Consider the following 19781-nt stretch of genomic DNA (forward strand, 5'->3'; position numbering starts at 1 on the left):
TCTCAGCCTACAGTCTTGTTTCTTACTTAAGAAAAAAAAAAAAACAACTATGCCCATAGGCAATAAAATCTTCAAATGCACCTCTCCAGATACATACAAATGAAGCTCTATCTGCATGTACTAAAGCTTTTACTTTACTCTTGTCTCAGTGGAAGAAATAATTCTCCTTCTACTCAAGGATTACAACAATCACTCAAGAAATGTTGGAGAGGAAGAACAGAGAAAAGAAAAAGGAGAGGAAGACAGAGATGGAGGAAGGAGGGAGAAACAGATCCTGAAAGCCAGGAAGAATGAGAGTCTTAGAGAAATAAAGAAGAGTTTTGGTTTGTTTTAATGGTCATATTTTTATTTTTACTGTCAACAAGATAAATATATAGGTCTGGTTTGGACAGATACTCTGGAGATGGCTTATAGGATATGCTTCCATAGCAACTTTTAAAAGAACACCTATGTTAATAAGAATGTTAGAAGCTTATGGTCATATCACAGTTCAGGAATAAAACTGCATAGGAAATTGTTGTTTTAATTTTCTTTGAATTTTAAAACTAGGACCACATGAAAATACAATATTTCTATAATGTTAAAGTCACTTTAATTAAATAGTTCCACTTTGAATAGCAAAGCAACACATCCATATATCAATATAAAGAAAATTCCTAAGATTCATATCTGTAATATGCAATGAAATGAAGAGAACACTATTTCCTTTCTTATATAATTTTTAGTCTTTCTAATAAACAGTACTTCTTTTCCACATTAAAATTTCTACATTCAAATGCCACAAAGGGAAATTTTAGACTTGTTCAAGCAACGTCTTTACAGTGACCCCCAGTGGCAAAGAAATGAATCTGCCAGTTTTAGTAATACACATCTAGTGAACTTTCACATTGATAAAATTTGGATGACAAAAACAAGTTCCATTTTAATAGAACATTCATTGTTGCCAGTGTCTTCACATTTTTCTCCTTTATTCAAGTTTTCTAAAAGAGTTAAAATTCTATTTATCTATCTATATATTTATATCCATATTCAAGTTCTCAATCTATTCTTCCTATCTTTCATGATGAATTTCATAATCAAGCCAATTTTTCAGAATCAAGTCAATTTCATGATTGATCTCACAATCAAAATAATAACATGCTTTTGTTGCATGTTATTTTTCCCAACAAAAATAGCATATCAAGAAGTACATTTTTTGTAAAACAAAACAAAACTTTTCAAAGCCTGTAAGATGAATTTTTATTTTTAATTAGAGGATAATTGTTTCAAAACATTGTGTTGGTAACTGTTGTACAACAACATGAATCAGCCATAAGTATACAAATATCCCCTCCATCTTGAGCCTCCCTCCCCACCATTCTACACCTCTAGGTTATCACAGAGCACCAGGCTGGGTCCCCTGTGTTGTTCAGCAACTTCCCACTAGTTATCTATTTACTCATGGTAGTGTTACATGTCAATGCTATTTTCTCAAATCGCTCTATCCTCTCCTTCCCCTGCTGTGTCCACAAGTCCATTTAGTATGTATGTATCTCTTTTCCTGCCCTGCACATAGATTCATCAGTACCATTTTTCTAGATTGCATATATATGTGTTAATATACAATATTTTTCTCTGACTTACTTCATTTGTATAACAGGCTGTAGGTTCATCCACATCAGTTCAATTGACTGAAATTCATTCATTTTTATGGCTGAGTAATATTTCACTGTATATACGTACCACAACTTCTTTATCCAATCATTTGTCAATTGACATTTAGGTTGCTTCCATGTCCTGATTATTGCAAAGAGTGCCACAATAAACATTGAGGTATGTGTCTCTTTGAATTATGGTTTTCTCAGGGTATATGCCCAGTAGTGGGATAGCTAGGTCATATGGTAGCTTTATTGCTAGATTTTAAAGCAATCTCCATACTGGTTCCACAGTGGCTGCATCAATTTACGTTCCTATCAACAATGCAAGAAAGTTCCCTTTTCTCCATATGCTCTTGAGCACTTATTGTTTGTAGTTTTTTGATCACGGCCATTCTGATCAGTGTGAAGTGATACCTCATTGTAGTTTTGATTTGCATTTCTCTAATAATGAGCAATGCTGAGCATCTTCCATGTGTTTGTTGATCATTTGTATGTCTTCTTTGAAGAAATAGCTGTTTAGGTCTTCCAAGCATTTTTTGATTTGTTGTTCATTTCTTTGATACTGAGTTTCATGAGCTGCTTATATATTTTGGAGATTAATCCTTTGTCAGCTGCTTCATTTACAATTATTTTCTCCCATTCTGAGGGTTTGTATCTGGTTTATAGTTTCCGTTGTTGTACAAATCTTTTATGTTTAAGTAGGCCTCATTTATTTTTTTTTATTTCCATTACTCTAGAAAGTGGGACAAAGACGATCTTGCTGTGATTTATGTCAGAGTGCACTGCCTATGTTTTTCTCTAAAGGTTTTATAGTTTCTAGCCTTACATTTAGGTCTTTAATCTATTTTGAGTTTATTTTTGTGTATGGTGTTAGGAAGTGTTTTAATTTCATTCTTTTACACATAGCTGTCCAGTTTTCCCAGCACCACTTACTGAAAAGGTTGTCTTTTCTTCATTGTATATTCTTGCCTCCTTTGTCAAAGATAAGGTGCCCATAGATTTATGGGTTTATCTATGGGCTTTCTGTCTTGTTGCATTGATTTATATTTCTGTTTTTGTGCCACTGCTATACTGTCTTGATTACCATAGCCTTGTAGCACAGTGTGAAGTCATGAAGATTGTTTCCTCCAGCTTCATTTTTCTTTCTCAAGGTTGCTTTGGCTATTCAGGATCTTTTGCGTTTCCACACAAATTAAAATTTTTTGTTCCAGTTATGTGAAAAAATGCCATTGGTAATTTGCTAGGGATTGCATTGAATCTGTAGATTGCATTGGGTGTTATAGTCATTTTCATAATATTGATTCCTCCAATCCACGTACATGATATATTTCTCCATCAGGGTCTTATAGTTTTCTGCATACAGAATTTTGTCTCCTTCAGTTCAGTTCAGTTCAGTTCAGTTCAGTCGCTCAGTCATGTCCAACTCTTTGCGACCCCATGAATCGCAGCACGCCAGGCCTCCCTGTCCATCACCAACTCCCGGAGTTTACTCAAACTCATGCCCATCAAGTCAGTGATGCCATCCAGCCATCTCATCCTCTGTCATCCCCTTTTCCTCCTGCCCTCAGTCTTTCCAGCATCTTTTCCAATGAGTCAACTCTTCACATGAGGTGGCCAAAGTAACAGAGTTTCAGCTTCAGCATCAGTCCTTCCAATGAACACCCAGGACTGATCTCCTTTAGGATGGACTGGTTGGATCTCCTTGCAGTCCAAGGGACTCTCAAGAGTCTTCTCCAACACCATAGTTCAAAAGCATCAATTTTTTGGCACTCAGCTTTCCTCACAGTCCAACTCTCACATCCATATATGACCACTGGAAAAACCATAATCTTGACCAGATGGACCTTTGTTGGCAAAGTAATGTCTCTGCTTTTTAATATTCTATCTAGGTTTGTCTCCTTAGGGAGGTTTATTCCTGGGTATTTTATTCTTTTTGTTGTAATGGTGAATGAAATTGCTTCCTTAATTTCTGATTTTTCGTTGTGAGTGGTGTTAATGAATAGGAATGCAAGGGATTTCTGTGTAATAATTTTGTATCCTGCAACATTACTAAATTCATTGATTAGCTCTAGTAATTTTCTGGTGGCATCTTTAGGGTTTTCTATCATGTCGTCTGCAAACAGTTTTGCTTCTTCTTATCCAATCTGGATTCCTTTTCTTTTTCTTCTCTGACTGCTGTGGCTAGGTCTTCCAAAGCAATGCTGAGTAATAGTGGCAAAGAGTAGGCATCCTTGTCTTATTCCTGATCCTAGTGGAAATGCTTTCAGTTTTTCACCATTGAATAATGTTTGCAGCAAGTTTGTCATATATGGCCTTTATTATGTTGAGGTAGTTTCCTTTTATGCCCATTTTCTGGAGAGTTTTTTATCACAAATGGATGCTGAATTTTGTTGAAAGCTTTCTCTGCATCTAATGAGATGATCATATGTTTTTTAGCTTTCAGTGTGTTATTATGGTGTATCATACTGATTGATTTACATAAAGAATCCTTGCATCCCTGGGATAAACCCCATTTTATTATGGTGTATGATCCCTTTTATTGTGTTGTTGGATTCTGGCTGCAAGTATTTTGTTAAGGATTTCTGCTTCTATGTTCATCAGGATACTGACCTGTAGTTTTCTTTCATTTTTGATATCTTTGTCTGGTTTTGGTATCAGGGTGATGGTGGCCTCATAGAATGAGTATGGGAGTGTTCTTCCCACTGCAATTTTTTGAAAGTTTGAGAAGAATAGGTGTTAGCTCTTCTCTAAATGTTTGATAGAATTTGCCTACGAAGCCATCTGGCCCTGGGCTTTTGTTTGTTGAAAGATGTTTGCTCACAGTTTTCATTTCAGTACTTATAGCTCTGTTCATATTTTTTATTTCTTCCTGGTTCAGTCTTGGAAGCCTGTACTATTTCTTAGAATTTGTCCATTTCTTCCAAGTTTTCCATTTTATTGGCATATAGTTGCTCACAGTAGTCTCTTATGATTCTTTGTATTTCTGCACTGTCTGTTGTAACTTCTTTTTCATTTTTAATTTTATTGACTTAAGTCTTCTCTCTTTTTTTCTCAATGAGTCTGGCTAATGGTTTGTCAATTTTGTTTATCTTCTTAAAGAACCACTTTTCAGTTTTATTGATCTTTGCTATTGTTGTCTTCATTTCTTTTTCATTTATTTCTGCTCTGATCTTTATGATTTCCCTCCTTTACTAACTTTGAGACTTTTTGTTCTTTTTCTAGTTGCTTTCGGTGTAAGCTTAGGTTCTTTGTTTGATGTTTTTCTCATTTCTGGCGGTACAGTTGTATTGGTATAAATTTCCCTCTCAGAATTGCTTTTGCTGCATCCCATAGATTTTGGGTCATTGTGTTTTCATTGTCATTTGCTTCTAGGTAAATTATTTTATTTCCTCTTTGATTTCTTCAGTGGAAAAGGGATGGCAATCCACTCCAGTATTCTTGTCTGGAGAATCCCATGGACAGGGGAGCCTGGCGGGCTGCAGTCCATGAGGTCACAAAGAGTCAGACATGACTGAAGTGACTAAGCACAGCACAGCACATTTTTTAATTTCCTCTTTGATTTCTTCAGTGGCTATTTAGAAGTATACTGTTTAGTCTCTGTGTTTGTGTTAAGTTTTTTTTCCTGTTATTGATATCTAATTTCATAGCATTGTGGTGAGAAAAGGAACTTGATATGATTTCAATTTATTTAAATTTACTGAGACTTGATTTGTGACCCAAGATGTGATTTGTCTTGGAGAATTCTCCATGTGCACTTAGGAGAAAAAAGTGTACTGTGCTGCTTTTGGATGGAATGTTCTATAGATATCAATTAGGTCCATCTGACTTAATGTGTCATTTAAGACTTTTGTTTCTTAATTAATTTTCTGTCTGGATGATGTGTCCATTGGTGTAGGTGGGGTGTTAAGTCCCTTACTGTAGCACTTGTGTTTGTTTTTGTTTAATTTGTGGACAAAGACTTACAGACAAGTGCAAAAGTAAGTCCTCTTTTGCAACCCACAACTCATTGTTCAGTATGAGTTTTGATACAGATAAGAAGGAACATGATGAAGAAAAAAAATAAATAAATAAAGTCCCTTACTACAGTCCATGGGGTCACAAAGAGTTGGACATGACTGAAGCAACTGAGCTTGCATTATTGAGTTACTGTCAATTTCCCCTTTTATAGTTGTTAGAATTTGCCTTATGTATTGATGTGCTCCTATGTTGGGTACATAAATACTTACAATTGTTATATCTTCTTGAATTGATCCCTTAATGGTTATGTAGTATCATTCCTTATCTTTTGTAACAGTTCTTATTTTAAAATCTGTTTGTCTGATATGAGTATTGGTACTCCTAATTTCTTCTGATTTCCTTTTGCATGGAATATCTTTTTCCATCCTCTCACTTTCAGTGTATGTGTGTCCTTAGGTCTGAAGTGGCTATCTTGTAGGCAGCATGTACTCAGGTTTTGTTTCTGTATCCATTCAGCCAGTCTGTGTCTTATGGTTAGGGTATTTAATCCATTTACATTTAAAGTAGTTATCAATATGTATGTTCCTATTGCCATTTTCTTAAATGTTTTGAGTTTGTTTTGTGGGTCTTTTTCTTCTTTTACATTTCCTGCCTAGAGAAGTTCCTTTAGTATTTGTTGTAAGGCTGTCTCTTAGACCTTGCTTGTCTATAAAGCTTTTAAAATCTCCAGCAAACTGAATGAGATCCTTGGTGGGTAGAGTAATTTTGGTTGTACGTTTTTCCCTTTCATCACTTTAAATGTATATCCTCTGACCTGCAGAATTTCTGCTGAAAATTTAGATGATAGCCTTACAGGGATTACTTTGTATGTTATTTTTTGCTTTTCCCTTGCTGCTTTTAATACTTTTGTATTTAGTATTTATTAGTTTGTTTAATATGTATCTTGGGGTGTTTCTCTTAGGGTTTATCTTGTATAGAACTCTCTGCACCTCCTGTACTTGGGTGGCTATTTCCTTTCCCATGTTAGGGAAGTTTTTGAATATATCTCTTCAAACATTTCTTAGATCCTTTCTCTTTCTCTTCTGGGTACCCTATACTTCAAATGTTGGTGCATCTAATATTGCCCCAGAGGTGTCTGAGACTGTTCTCAATTCTTCTCACTCTTTATTTCACTGATAGGCAGTTATTTCCACCAGTCTATCTTCCAGCTCACTGATCCATTTTTCTGTCTCAGTTATTCTGCTACTGATTCTTTCTAGAGTATATTTAATTTCAGTAATTATGTTTTCCATTGCTTTTTATTTAGCCTTTATTTCTTCTAGGTCTGTGTGTTAAAAGTACTAAACGTTTCTTGCATTTTGTCCATTTTAAAGATTTTAGAACTTCTTCACTATCATTATTCTAAATTATTTTTCAGATAGGTTACCTATTTCCTTTTCATTTATTTGCTCCTTCATCTATAACAATTTTCTGTCTTTTTTTTTTTTTTTGATGGGTGGGACTGTGTTCTTGTCTCACTAGGTGTTTGGCCTGAGGTTTCCAGCAGTGGTGTTTGCAGGCAATTGGATGGAGGCAGGTCTTGGTGTTGAGATGTGGACCTCTGGGATACTTCACTCTAATTAATATTCCCTGGTGCCTGACATTATTAGTCCAGCAGTTCAGACTAAGCACTCCTGCCACAGGACCTCAGGCTTGACCCCTGGCCCACTGCTGTCGTGTTTCCAACTCTGAGATTCAACATACTTTTCTATGATATACATAAATCTAGACATACTTTATATGTGACATATAAATCTAGATAAAATCTTAGATATAATTCTAAGATTCAACACACATTTTTAAAGCTCAGGTGGAAGTTTCTTCTACACCTGGGCAAGCCTATTTATAAATTGCAGATGAACTACTCTCTTTGCAAAGAGGCTAATTTCTAACATAAGATTTAACAAGCTTATTTGAATTGTATATGCATCAAAATCTTAAAATTCAAGTAAAAATGCAGAATAGCAACATGAATTTGAAACATGTATCTGTAATTTTCAGACTTCAGACTATAATATTATGATGATATATTTCATACATCTCCTATCAAAGTTCTGACACACAGGACTGTAAGATCATATGTATCTGTGATCCCTGCTTTCATTACAGTAGACATCTAATGTATTCCTTATTTAAGCCTAGTAATAGTAGATGTTTAAGAATAAACAGAAATGACGTAAAACAACTTTGTCAAAGACCATAAACATTTTAGTCTCTGTTCCTAGCATTTTCTCCATTTGGGGGAGGGGGAAAGCTAACCTAATTGATTTTAAGAATCTTACTTATGTTAAAAAAAAAATAAGCTCAAAATCATATCCCTTAAGAATTCAAAACATGTCTTCTATGAGATAACACTCATAGAAACCCACCAGGCTCCATGGACAGTGGCATCTGGCAGGCTACAGTTAACACTGATATAAGTGTTATGAGTCCATGGACAGCTAACACTCAAAGAAGCCCTCCAGGCTCCACGGACCGAGGAGCCTAGCAGGCTACAATGCATGGAGTCACAAAGAGTTGGACATGACTGAGAAACTAACTCAACATGAGTTAACACACTCAGTTATTTCTTCTTAAAAAATAACACAGCTGACTTCCTGGGTGGCACAGTGGTAAAGAATCCACCTGCCAATGCAGGAGATGCAAGAGACTAGGGTTTGATCCCTGGAGTAGGAAATGGTAACACACTCCAGTGTTCCTGCCTGGAAAATTCCATAGACAGAGGAGCCTGGTGGCCTATAGTCCATGGGATCCCCAACAGTCAGACACAACTGAGCATGCACATGCATAAATATTAATTGATTTGACCCTATATGCAAAACAGAAAAAGAGACACAGAAGTACAGAACAGACTTTTAAACTCTGGGAGAAGGTGAGGGTGGGATGTTTCGAAAGAACAGCATGTATATTATCTATAGTGAAACAGATCACCAGCCCAGGTGGGATGCATGAGACAAGTGCTCGGGCCTGGTGCACTGGGAAGACCCAGAGGAATCGGGTGAAGAGGGAGGTGGGAGGGGGGATCGAGATGGGGAATACATGTAACTCCATGGCTGATTCATGTCAATGTATGACAAAACCCACTGCAATGTTGTAAAGCAATTAGCCTCCAACTAATAAAAAAAAATTAATTGATTTGACCAATACCAGGTAGGATTTGTACTCTTGATTTAATTATTTAATGTCTACAATTGACTCTCAGTGTCTGTGGATGCAAAATCTGCAGGTGAGGAGGGCAAACTGTATTCATGGCATTATGTCATTTTACATCAAGGACTTGAACATCTGTGGATTGTGGTATCTGCATAGCTTCTGGCAATAAATCCACCAAGAGCACTAAGGGACAATTGTATTAGCTTAAATATGTGACCATTTTCAAAAGAGTTAAAAATTTCAAGGTAAAACAGGAATCCAGTGAGGCAAAGAGAATAGACTCAAGGAAAGAGACACTGCCTGGAAAATAGGTTTCTTCTATGAATTGCTCTTACATGTGCATTTTATAACCATATTCATCATATTCTGAATGCTGACTTAATGCCTGGATGCTAGAAGCTTCTGTTTGACTTAGCAGCACCTCCATAACCAGATAGAAAAGTAAACTGTGTCGGCAATTGCTAAGTGTTGCCCAAGGTTAATGAGCATCAGTTTACATCACCTATTAACTAATTTCCAGACTGATTATGAAGACTTTTGGAAAGGCAAAACCTTGAGGAAGTAGGCTGGACAAATAAAGAAGTCTGCCTCCAGCTTCCTGGTAAATGCTGACCAATTCACAAATTTCATCTCAAGAGAAAATGGTGCCTTCTTTCCCATCCAGAAATCTAACACTCCTCTTAGAAGTGATTTTCATCCTCCAGGAAGACTTCTGGTCATGCTAGAAATGAAATTCATTTGCTGTGAAATAAATCACCATAAAAAAATTTCCAGACACATTTGTCTCCCTCGTAAGGCCTCTGAACAGCCCTCTATTGCAGATGACAAGCTTGATGGGTAATGCTTAAATACCGCTGTGCCCAGAAGTTAAAAGGCACAATGAGAGACTTCATGGGTAATGATCTCATGTTCAAGTAATAAATCAGTATCATTGTTGGCACTGACTCTTCTGCTTTTTATACAGAAAATATTGAGTGCCTCTTTATGATGAACTGCTTAAGGAGGGTATAGCAGTATCTATAAAACACACAGATGTTAGTGTCACCTCAGGTCATGTTGAACAGTGGCGTAAACATAGTGTCTTCATTTTGTGACCCTTAGAACCTATCAGGAGAGGTGGGTATTACATTACCATAAATAAACTCAATATGTTGAAAGCTATCTCTCCACCAATCAATCTAACCAGCTATTGTCATCTGTATCCATATCATCTGCCTTTCCTATTCTTAAAATTGGGAACAATTTAATTCTCTTCTATCTTTGGCGAGAATTCCCACGGGTGCCCATAAAACATTTCCACTCCCCTGGGATTTTTCTCATATATTTACACTGTCTTATCCTGTTTCTCCTACATTTATTCTATTTCTATTCTTATTTACCAATTTTATCTCTCTTATGGTCAGTTCTCATCAACACACAAATATGCTATTAATAATGCTCATCTTTCAAAAACATTCTCTGATTTTAAATGACTAATGCCCTATTTTTCTCTCTCTCTCTACAATGAAACTTGGAAAAGCTGTCTGTATTCTGTCTCCACATCCAAGTTGCTTTGGAACCTTCTACACTTTCTATTTTTGCTTTATTGACTATGCCAAAGCCTTTGACTGTGTGGATCACAACAAACTGTGGAAAACTGTTCAAGAGATGGGAGTACCAGACCACCTGACCTGCCTCCTAAGAAATCTGTATACAGGTCAGGAAGCAACAGTTAGAACTGGACATGGAGCAACAGACTGGTTCCAAATAGGAAAAGGAGTATGTCAAGGCTGTATACTGTCACCCTGCTTATTTAACTTATATGCAGAGTACATCATGAGAAATGCTGGGCTGGATGAAGCACAAGCTGGAATCAAGATTGCAGGGAGAAATATCAATAACCTCAGATATGTAGATGACATCACCCTTATGGCAGAAAGTGAAGAAGAACTAAAGAGCCTCTTGATGAAAATGAAAGTGGAGAGTGAAAAAGCTCGCTAAAAGCCCCACATTCAGAAAACTAAGATCATGGCATTCAGTCCCATCACTTCATGGCAAATAAATGGGAAAACAGTGGCTGACTTTAATTTTGGGGGCTCCAAAATCACTGCAGATTGTAACTGCAGCCATGAAATTAAAAGATGCTTACTCCTTGGAAGGAAAGTTATGACCAACCTAGATAGCATATTAAAAAGCATAGACATTACTTTGTCAACAAAGGTCCATCTAGTCAAGGCTATGGTTTTTCCAGTAGTCATGTATGGATGTAAGTGTTGGACTATAAAGAAAGCTGAGCGCCAAAGAATTGATGCTTTTGAACTGTGGTGTTGAAGACTCTTGCGAGTCCCTTGGACTGCAAGGAGATCCAACCAGTCCATCCAAAAGGAGATCAGTGCTATTCTCTCAGATTATTCCATATTATCAAGTGTGAAACAGATCACCAATCCAGGTCGGATGCATGAGACAAGTGCTCAGGGCTGGTGCACTGGGATGACCCAGAGGGATGGGATGGGGAGGGAGGTGGGAGGGGGGTACAGGATGGGGAACACAAGTAAATCCATGGCTGATTCATGTCAATGTATGGCAAAAACCACTACAATATTGTAAAGTAATTAGCCTCCAAATAATAAAAATAAATGAAAAAAAAAAAAAAAAGATCAGTCCTGAGTGTTCATTGGAAGGACTGATGTTGAAGCTGAAACTCCAATACTTTGGCCACCTGATGAGAAGAACTGACTCATTTGAAAAGACCCTGATGCTGAGAAAGATTGAAGGCAGGAGGAGAAGGGGACGACAGAGGATGAGATGGTTGAATGGTATCACCGACTCAATGGAGATGTGTTTGAGTAAACTCTGGGGGTTGGTGATGGACAGGGAGGCTTGGCATGCTGTGCTCCATTGGGTCGCAAAGAGTTGGACACAAGTGAGCAACTGAACTGAACTGAACACTTTCCTACCAAACCTTTCTTACCAAGTTCTGCAATGGTTTTCATGTGCCAAATCCAGTAGTCAATTCTCTACCCTCATCACCATTAGATGAGAACATAAAAGTCTGGTTTAGATATAAAAATTGAAAGTAATGATGACTTAAAGACAGTTCAGGACTATTTTCTGTCTACTACTGAATCTTCCTCCCCTGGTTCCTCACATAGGAGTACTGTAAGTTTGAAGCCGAACACAAGCTGTGAGGGCTGGGGAAACTGCCAAGTAAGAGGGGCAAAGAAATATGAATGCACTGCCTTTTATGCCATTCGGTTGAGTGCACCACTTCACTACAATGTAAGGGAAATCCTAATACCCCATAGTTACCAAATCCTGTGTTTCATTTCTTATGGTGTTACTGGGCTTCCTTAAAATGAGCAGTAGAATTGGCCTTGATGTACCAAATCACCCTCTTGATCTCTCAGTAGCATTTGACACAGCCAATCACAGTATCTTTCCTGAAACCCTCTTTACACATGGCTTCTGGAATACAATACTCACTTGGGTTTCCACCCGAGATTCTTCTCAGTCACCTTTGCTGTTTCTCTTCCCCTTCACCACTACTAAAATACCAGGAAGCCCCAATGCAACTTCCTTGGCCTTGTTTCCTTCTTTATCAACATTTATGTACGTGATCTCAACTCAATTAGTCTCAAGAAGTTAGACACTATCTGAATTGGTTCCTAGGGATGTAACAACAAATTACCACAAACTGGTGGCTTAAAACAATAGGAATTTATTTTCTTATAATCCTGGAGCCCAGAAGTCTGAAGTTAGGTGTCAGTACATTCCCTCAAATCATTCCCTCAAATCATTCCCTCAAAGGCTCTAGAGGAGGACCCTTCCTTGCCTTTCCAAACTCTACAGGCTCCTGGAGTTCCTTGGCTATGGCTGTATAGCTCCAATCTCTATCTCCATCTTTACATGGCCTTCTTTGTGTCTCTCTCAAATCTCCCTTTGTCTTCCCCTACAAAGACACTAGTCATTGGATTTTGGAAGCATTGTAAATCCAGGAATATATATCTTAAGATTCTTAATTACATCAAGACTCTATTTCCAAATAGGGACGCATTCACAGGTATCAGGGGTTAGATCTTAGACATATCTTTAGGGGGGATATAATTTGACTCACTACACTGCCTTGAGGCTAATATCTCCCAGATTCGTAACTTTAGCTTGAAACTCTCCCTTGAATTCTAGTCTCTAACATCACTACTTAGGCAACTAATAAACATCTCAAATTTTATATGTCCAAAAGGGAACACTTGATTCCCCAAAACATGTTTCTCTCCTAATATTCCCAATCTTAGTAAATGGCATCACCATTGAAACCCTTGGAGTCAACTTGGACTCCTTTCTTTTACTCACAGCAAGTCATCAGTAAACCATCAGCTCTGCTTTCAAAATATATCTTGAATCTGACAGCTTCTTCCCTCTGTACCATTATTCTCTTATTCTAAGCCACATCATCCCTCTCTCCACTGGATCTCTTTGCAAGAGTAATGTAACTGATGCCCTTGTTAATACTTGTGCCTCTCTTCTAGTCACTTCTTCTCACAGCAGCCAGACTGACTTATGAAAACATAAATCAGATATTGTCTCTACACTCAAAACCCTCCAGCAGCTGCTCATCACACTTTGAACAAAATACAAAGTCTCTGCCATGGCCTAGAAGACCCTACATGATCTGGGCCCACCTACCTCTCTGACTGCAGAGAGTACTTTTCTTCCTCTGAGCTCCATCCTTGATGGCTTTCTTGCTGTTCCTTAACATGTCAAGCCAGTTGTATTGCAGTCCTTTGTGCCTGCAGTCCCCTCTACCTGGAATGCACCACCTACAGATATTCACAGGGCTTGTTCCCTCATTGAGCAATCCTCTGCTTTTGTGCTGCTTCCATGGACCATCTACTAAAATAGCATCCCCAGTATCTCTCTCTTCCTTTCTCCTATTTTATTTTTCTTCATATCACTTATGACAAGTGGATAGTTGATCTGTTTCCCCCATTTGGATGTGAATTTCATAAGGCCAACATTGGTTTGTTACACTGTATTCATGACGTCCAAATTGATGTATGGCATATAGGAGTTGCTCATTAACTACTTGTTAAAAAAATAAACAAGCAACTACAACAATATTTTTAAATCAGTTAAGGCAATGTAGCCATATTGAAAACTGTTAGGAAAAGTAAATCACATTAAACCAGTTGAAGATAATATTCACCAAATGCTTTGGGAAAATAATGAAGCATTCAGATGCAAATGTTAACATGAATGCTTCCAAACCAATTTTTTCTCCAGTATTTATAATACTGTTGATGTGAGAAAGATAAATGATACAATGGCAAATTACACCTACTGGTATTAGAGATAGGTAGGCTCACATCATGTTCTGCTACTCACCAGCTATTATAACCATGAGCAAGTTCCATAGCTTCTCGAAGCTTCGTCTTTCAGTCACTCAGTCAGGTTCAACTCATTGCGACCCCAGGGTCTGCAGCACGCCAGGCTTTCCTGTCCTTCATTATCACCCGGAGCTTGGTCAAACTCATGTTCATCCAGTCAGTGATGACATCCAAACATCTGACCCTCTGTCATCCCCTTCTCCTTCTGCTTTCAATCTTTCCCAGCATCAGGATCTTTTCTGATGCTCTTCACATCGGTGGCCAAAGTACTGGAGTTTCAGCATCAGTCCTTCCAATAAATATTCAGGGTTGATTTACTTACTTTACAATTGACTAGTTTGATCTCCTTGTACCCCAGGGGATTCTCAATAGTCTTCTCCAACACCACAGTTCAAAAACATCAATTCTTCAGCGCTCAGCATTCTTTATGGTCCAACTCTCACATTCATACATGACTACTGGAAAAAACATAGCTTAGACTAGATGGACCTTTGTTAGCAAAGTAATGTCTCTGCTTTTTAATATGCTGTCTAGGTTAGTCATAGCTTTACTTCCAAAGAAAAGCATCTTTTAATTCCGTGGCTGCAGTCACCATCCACAGTGATTTTGCAGCCCAAGGAAATAGTCTGTCACTGTTTCCTTGTTCCCCATCTATTTGCCATGAAGTGATGGGACCAGATGCCATGTCTTCGTTTTTTAATTTTGAGGTTTAAGCCAGCCTTTTCACTTTCCTCTCTCACCATCATCAAGAGGCTCTTTAATTCCTTTTCACTTTCTGCCAAAGGGGGGTTTCATCTGCATATCTGAGGTTATTGATATTTCTCCTGGCAATTCCAGCTTGTGATTCATCCAGCCCAGCAATTCTCATGATGTACTCTGCATAAAAGTTAAATAAGCTGGGTGACAATATATAGCCTTGACTTACTCCTTTCCCAATTTTGAACCAGTTGTTGTTCCATGTCCACTTCTGACTGTTATTTCTAGACCCACATACAGGTTTCTCAGGAGGCAGGTAAGATGGTCTGGCATTTCCATCTCTTTAAGAATTTTCATAGTTTGTTGTGATCCACACAGTCAAAGGCTTTAGCATAGTCAATGAAGCAGAAGTAGATATTTTTTTGGAATTCTCATGCTTTTTCTGATTCAACAGATATTGGCAATTTAATCTCTGGTTCCTCTGCCTTTTCTAAATCCAGCTTGTACATCTGGAAGTTCTTGGTTCACATACTTTTAAGTCTAGCTTGGAGGATTTTGAGCATTACTGAAAGGTTGTTGCTACCATCCGTGAATGACGCCAGGATTTGTGGCCTCGGGAGAAGAATTTGTTCCAGGGCCAGTGACAAGGCTTGATCGCTCAGAGCTTTTTGTGTAATAAAGTTTTATTAAAGTATAAAAGAGAGAGAAATCTTCTGACATAGACATCAGAAGGGGACAGAAAGAATACCTCCTTGTTAGTTTTTAGCAAGGAGTTATATACCTATTGCTACTGCTAAGTCACTTCAGTCGTGTCCGACTCTATGCGACCCCATCCCTGGGATTTTCCGGGCAAGAACACTGGAGTGGGTTGCCATTTCCTTCTCCAATGCATAGAAGTGAAAAGTGAAAGTGAAGTTGCTCAGTCATGTCCAACTCTTCGCGACCCCATGGACTACAGCCTACCAGGCTCCTCTGTCCATGGGATTTTCCAGGCAAGAGTACTGGAGTGGGGTGCCATTGCCTTCTCCGATATACCTATTAGCAAACTGCTAATTAAGAGAAAGGAAATGCCTCAAAACTGAGAGATTTGCACCAGGCCCCTCACCCACAACATGCATTTTAAGATAACATTGGCACAAGGTGAGTCATCGCAGGCCATAAAAAAATTGACATGAATCTTGAAGAAAAGCAGATTTCCAAACAAATGCATAGTTCAACATAGCTTTAAAAAGACATTTCCATGAGAAAAATGCATTGGTTAGCACAAGGTTTGAGATAAAGTTAAGGTGGAACCAGGTGTCACCATGCAATACAGGATAAGAAGAGAAAATAATAAAAACATCAGCAGTTTTATTTCCTTCTGCAGTCTGGGGGCCTCTGACCTCCCTACCAAGGCTATTAACACTCTCATTAGCTTGCTAGCATGTGAAATGAGTGCAATTGTGCAAGAGTTTGAGCATTCTTTGGCATTACCTTTCTTTGGGATTCCAGTGAAAACTGACTTTTTCCAGTCCTGTGACCACTGCTGAGTTTTCCAAATTTGCTGGCATTGAGTGCAGCACTTTCACAGCATCATCTTTTAGGATCTGAAATAGCTCAGCTGGAATCCATCACCTCCACTAGCTTTGTTTGTAGTGATGCTTCCTAAGGCCCACTTGACTGCACTCCAGCATGTCTGGCTCAAGGTGAGTAATCACACCATCATGGTTATCTGGGTCATGAAGATCTTTTTTGTATAGTTCTTCTGTGTATTACTGCCACCTTTTCTTAATATCTTCTGTTTCTGTTAGGTGCATACCATTTCTGTCCTTACTGCACCATCTTTGTATGAAATGTTCCCTTGGTATCTCTAATTTTCTTGAAGAGACTATTGTCTTTTTCATCTATTGTTTTCTTCTATTTCTCTGCATTGTTCATGTAGGAAGGCTTTTTACTCTCTCCTTGCTATTCTTTGGAAGTCTGAATTCAGATGGGTATGTCTTTCCTCTTCTCCTTTGCCTTTTGCTTCTCTTCTTTTCTCAGCTATTTGTAAGGCCTCCTCAGTTAACCATTTTGCCTTTTTGTATTTCTATTTCTTGGGGATCATTTTGATCACTGCCTCCTGTACAATATTACAAACCTCCATCCATAGTTCTTCAGGCACTATGTCTATCAGATCTAATCCCTTGAATCTATGTGTCACCTCTAAACTGTATAATCATAAGGGATTTGACCTAGGTCATACCTGAATGGTCTAGTGGTTTTCCCTACTTCATTCAATTTAAGCCTGAATTTTGCAATAAGGAGTTCATGATCTGAGCCACAATTAGCTCCCAATCTTGTTTTTGCTAGCCATGTAGAGCTTCTCCATCTTCAGCTGCAAAGAATATAATCAATCTGATTTATATGGTGATGTCCATGTGTAGAGTTGTCTCTTGTGTTGTTGGAAGGTGTTTGCTATGACCAGTGTGTTCTCTTGGCAAAACTCTGTTTGCCCTGCTTCATTTTGTACTCCAAGGCCAAATTTGCCTGTTACTCCAGGTATCTCTTGACTTCTTACTTTTGCATTCCAACCCCTATGATGAAAAGGATATCTTTTTTGGTGTTAGTTCTAGAAGGTCTTGTAGGTCTTCACAGAACCATTCAACTTCAGTTCTTTGGCATAAGTGGTTTACGCATAGACTTGGATTACTGTGATACTGAATGATTTGCCTTGGAAACAAACTGAGATAATTCTGTCGTTTTTGAGACTGCACCCAAGTACTGCATTTTGGAGTCTTTTGTTGACTGTGAGGGCTACTCCATTTCTTCTAAGGGATTCTTTCCCACAGTAGTAGATATAATGGTCTCCTGAATTAAATTCACCCATTCCTGTTAATTTTATTAGTTCACTGATTCCTAAAATGTCAATGTTCACTCTTGCCGTCTCGTTCCTGTTTGACCACTTTTAATTTGCCTTGATTCATGAACCTAACATTCCAGGTTCCTATGCAATATTGTTCTTTACTGCATCAGACTTTACTTTTGCCACCAGACACATCCACAACTGGGCGTTGTTTCCGCTTTGGCTCAGCTTCTTCATGTCTTCTGGAGCTATTTCTCCACTCTTCTCCAGTGCATATTGGACAACTACCAACCTGGGGTGTTCATCTTTCAGTGTCATTTCTCTTTGCCTTTTCATATTGTTCATGGGGTTCTCGAGGCAAGAATACTGAAGTGGATTGCCATTCCCTTCTCCAGTGGACCACATTTTGTCAGAACTCTCCACCATGAACCATTTGTCTTGGGTGGCCCTACACAGCATGGCTCCTAGTTTCACTGAGTTAGACAAGGCTGTGATCCATGTGATCAGTTTGGTTAGTTTTCTGTGACTGTGGTATTTACTTTGACTCTTCTATGATGGATGAGGATAAGCGTACAAAGCTTCCTGATCTGACGGGGCTGGCTGTGGGGAATCCTGGGCCTTATTCTGGTAAGCAAGGCCATTAAAGTAAATCTTTAATCCAATTTTATGCTAATATGTGGGGCTGTGTTCCCTCCCTGTAGTTTGGCCTGAGGCCAATCTATGGTAGGGGTAATGGCGACCTCCTTCAAAAGGCCTTGTACCAGCACACCACGGCTCCCAGGACTGTTGTAGTCAGTGCCCCTGACCCCTCAGCAGGCCACTGTCAACCCATGCCTCTGATGGAGACTCCAGGACACTCACAGGCAAGTATGGCTCACTCTCTTGTGGTGTCACTGCTCCTTTCTCCTAGGTCCTAGTGCTCACAAGGTTTTATTTGTGTCCTCCAAGAGTTTCTGTTTCCCCGTTCTGTGGAAGTTCTGTAATCAAATCCCACTGGCCTTCAAAGTCAAATTCCCTGGGGTTTCTCAGTTCCTTTTCTGGATACCCAGGTTGGGAAATCTGTTGTGGGCCTAGAACTTTCACAACAATGCAAGAACTCCTTTGGTATAATTGCCACATTGTGGCATACGTCTCTAAGCTTAGTTTCTCTTACATAAAACTGGGCAATGCTACCTACCTGACAGATACTTGTGGTTATAATATATGACACATAGTGTTATTACACTACCATTTCACTTGAATTAATAATATATGTTGAGGGCTAAATCACATCCCCTAAAATGTAGAAGTATTCATTTCATAAAGCAGGTCCTCTATAAACTTTTTTTTTTTTGGTGGGGGGCAGGGGGAGCTTTTATGATCCCACAATAAGAGAAGATGCCATGGAAACAGCTTATTTTTTAAGTAATGAAGAGTCACAAAAATAATCAGAAATATGTACTGTACATCTACCTAGTCTAGCATCCAGTAGGATGGTCCAGCATGTAGAATTAACACTACTGAACACAAACACTTTGCTGGGCTCAATAGATGCCTGATGAATGTCTGTTGAAAAACAAATTAATGAATTAGCTAACAAAGGCAGTGACTGAATTTTTAAGACACCTGAGTAAAACTTCTAAATAGCTGGAGGAAGTATTTCTTAGAGAAATCAATGCAAAGTAGTCACCAAGGTGAGAATCATAGCAACCCATGTTAAGAATCCTAGTCTGCCCCTTTTACTCTGTATGTGTGAGGAGCAGTTGGCACAATGCCTTAAACACATTAAGCCAGGTTAAGGATGCTCCTCCTTCCACCCAACCCCAGACTCAACCTAGCTAAGGTCTTCTTTCACCTAAAGTCAATCTACTAATTCGCTGGTGAATCTGAAATTATTTTAACTTTTATGATGCATTACTAAAATACTCAAAATAATTCTTTCAAAGTTCTGTTATCAAGCCTCATTAATTCACATTCCTATAGGCAACAGTTTGGATTACAGAATACTACTGATTGTTTTATACATTTATTATTACTATAACTGATGTACACTAAACAAAAGAACAGGGACATCCCTGGTGATCCAGCAGTTAATACTCCACGCTTTCATTGAAGGGGTACAGATTCCATCCC

The 19781-nt window shown here is 38.5% G+C and overlaps 1 protein-coding gene and 1 non-coding gene across 12 annotated transcripts in view; one reads left to right on the forward strand and one right to left on the reverse strand.

Annotated features, from left to right (window-relative positions):
• Nucleotides 1–19781, reverse strand: part of DNM3 (dynamin 3) — a 619318-nt gene that overhangs the window by 411700 nt on the left and 187837 nt on the right. The window lies entirely within an intron of this gene.
• LOC122452651 lies at nucleotides 5557–5683 on the forward strand. Its single transcript, XR_006272808.1, has one exon. It is a non-coding gene; the product is annotated as a small nucleolar RNA SNORA40 (small nucleolar RNA).

This window comes from Cervus canadensis, chromosome 13 (genome assembly GCF_019320065.1).
Source record: "Cervus canadensis isolate Bull #8, Minnesota chromosome 13, ASM1932006v1, whole genome shotgun sequence".
In the NCBI taxonomy this organism is placed as follows: domain Eukaryota; kingdom Metazoa; phylum Chordata; class Mammalia; order Artiodactyla; family Cervidae; genus Cervus; species Cervus canadensis.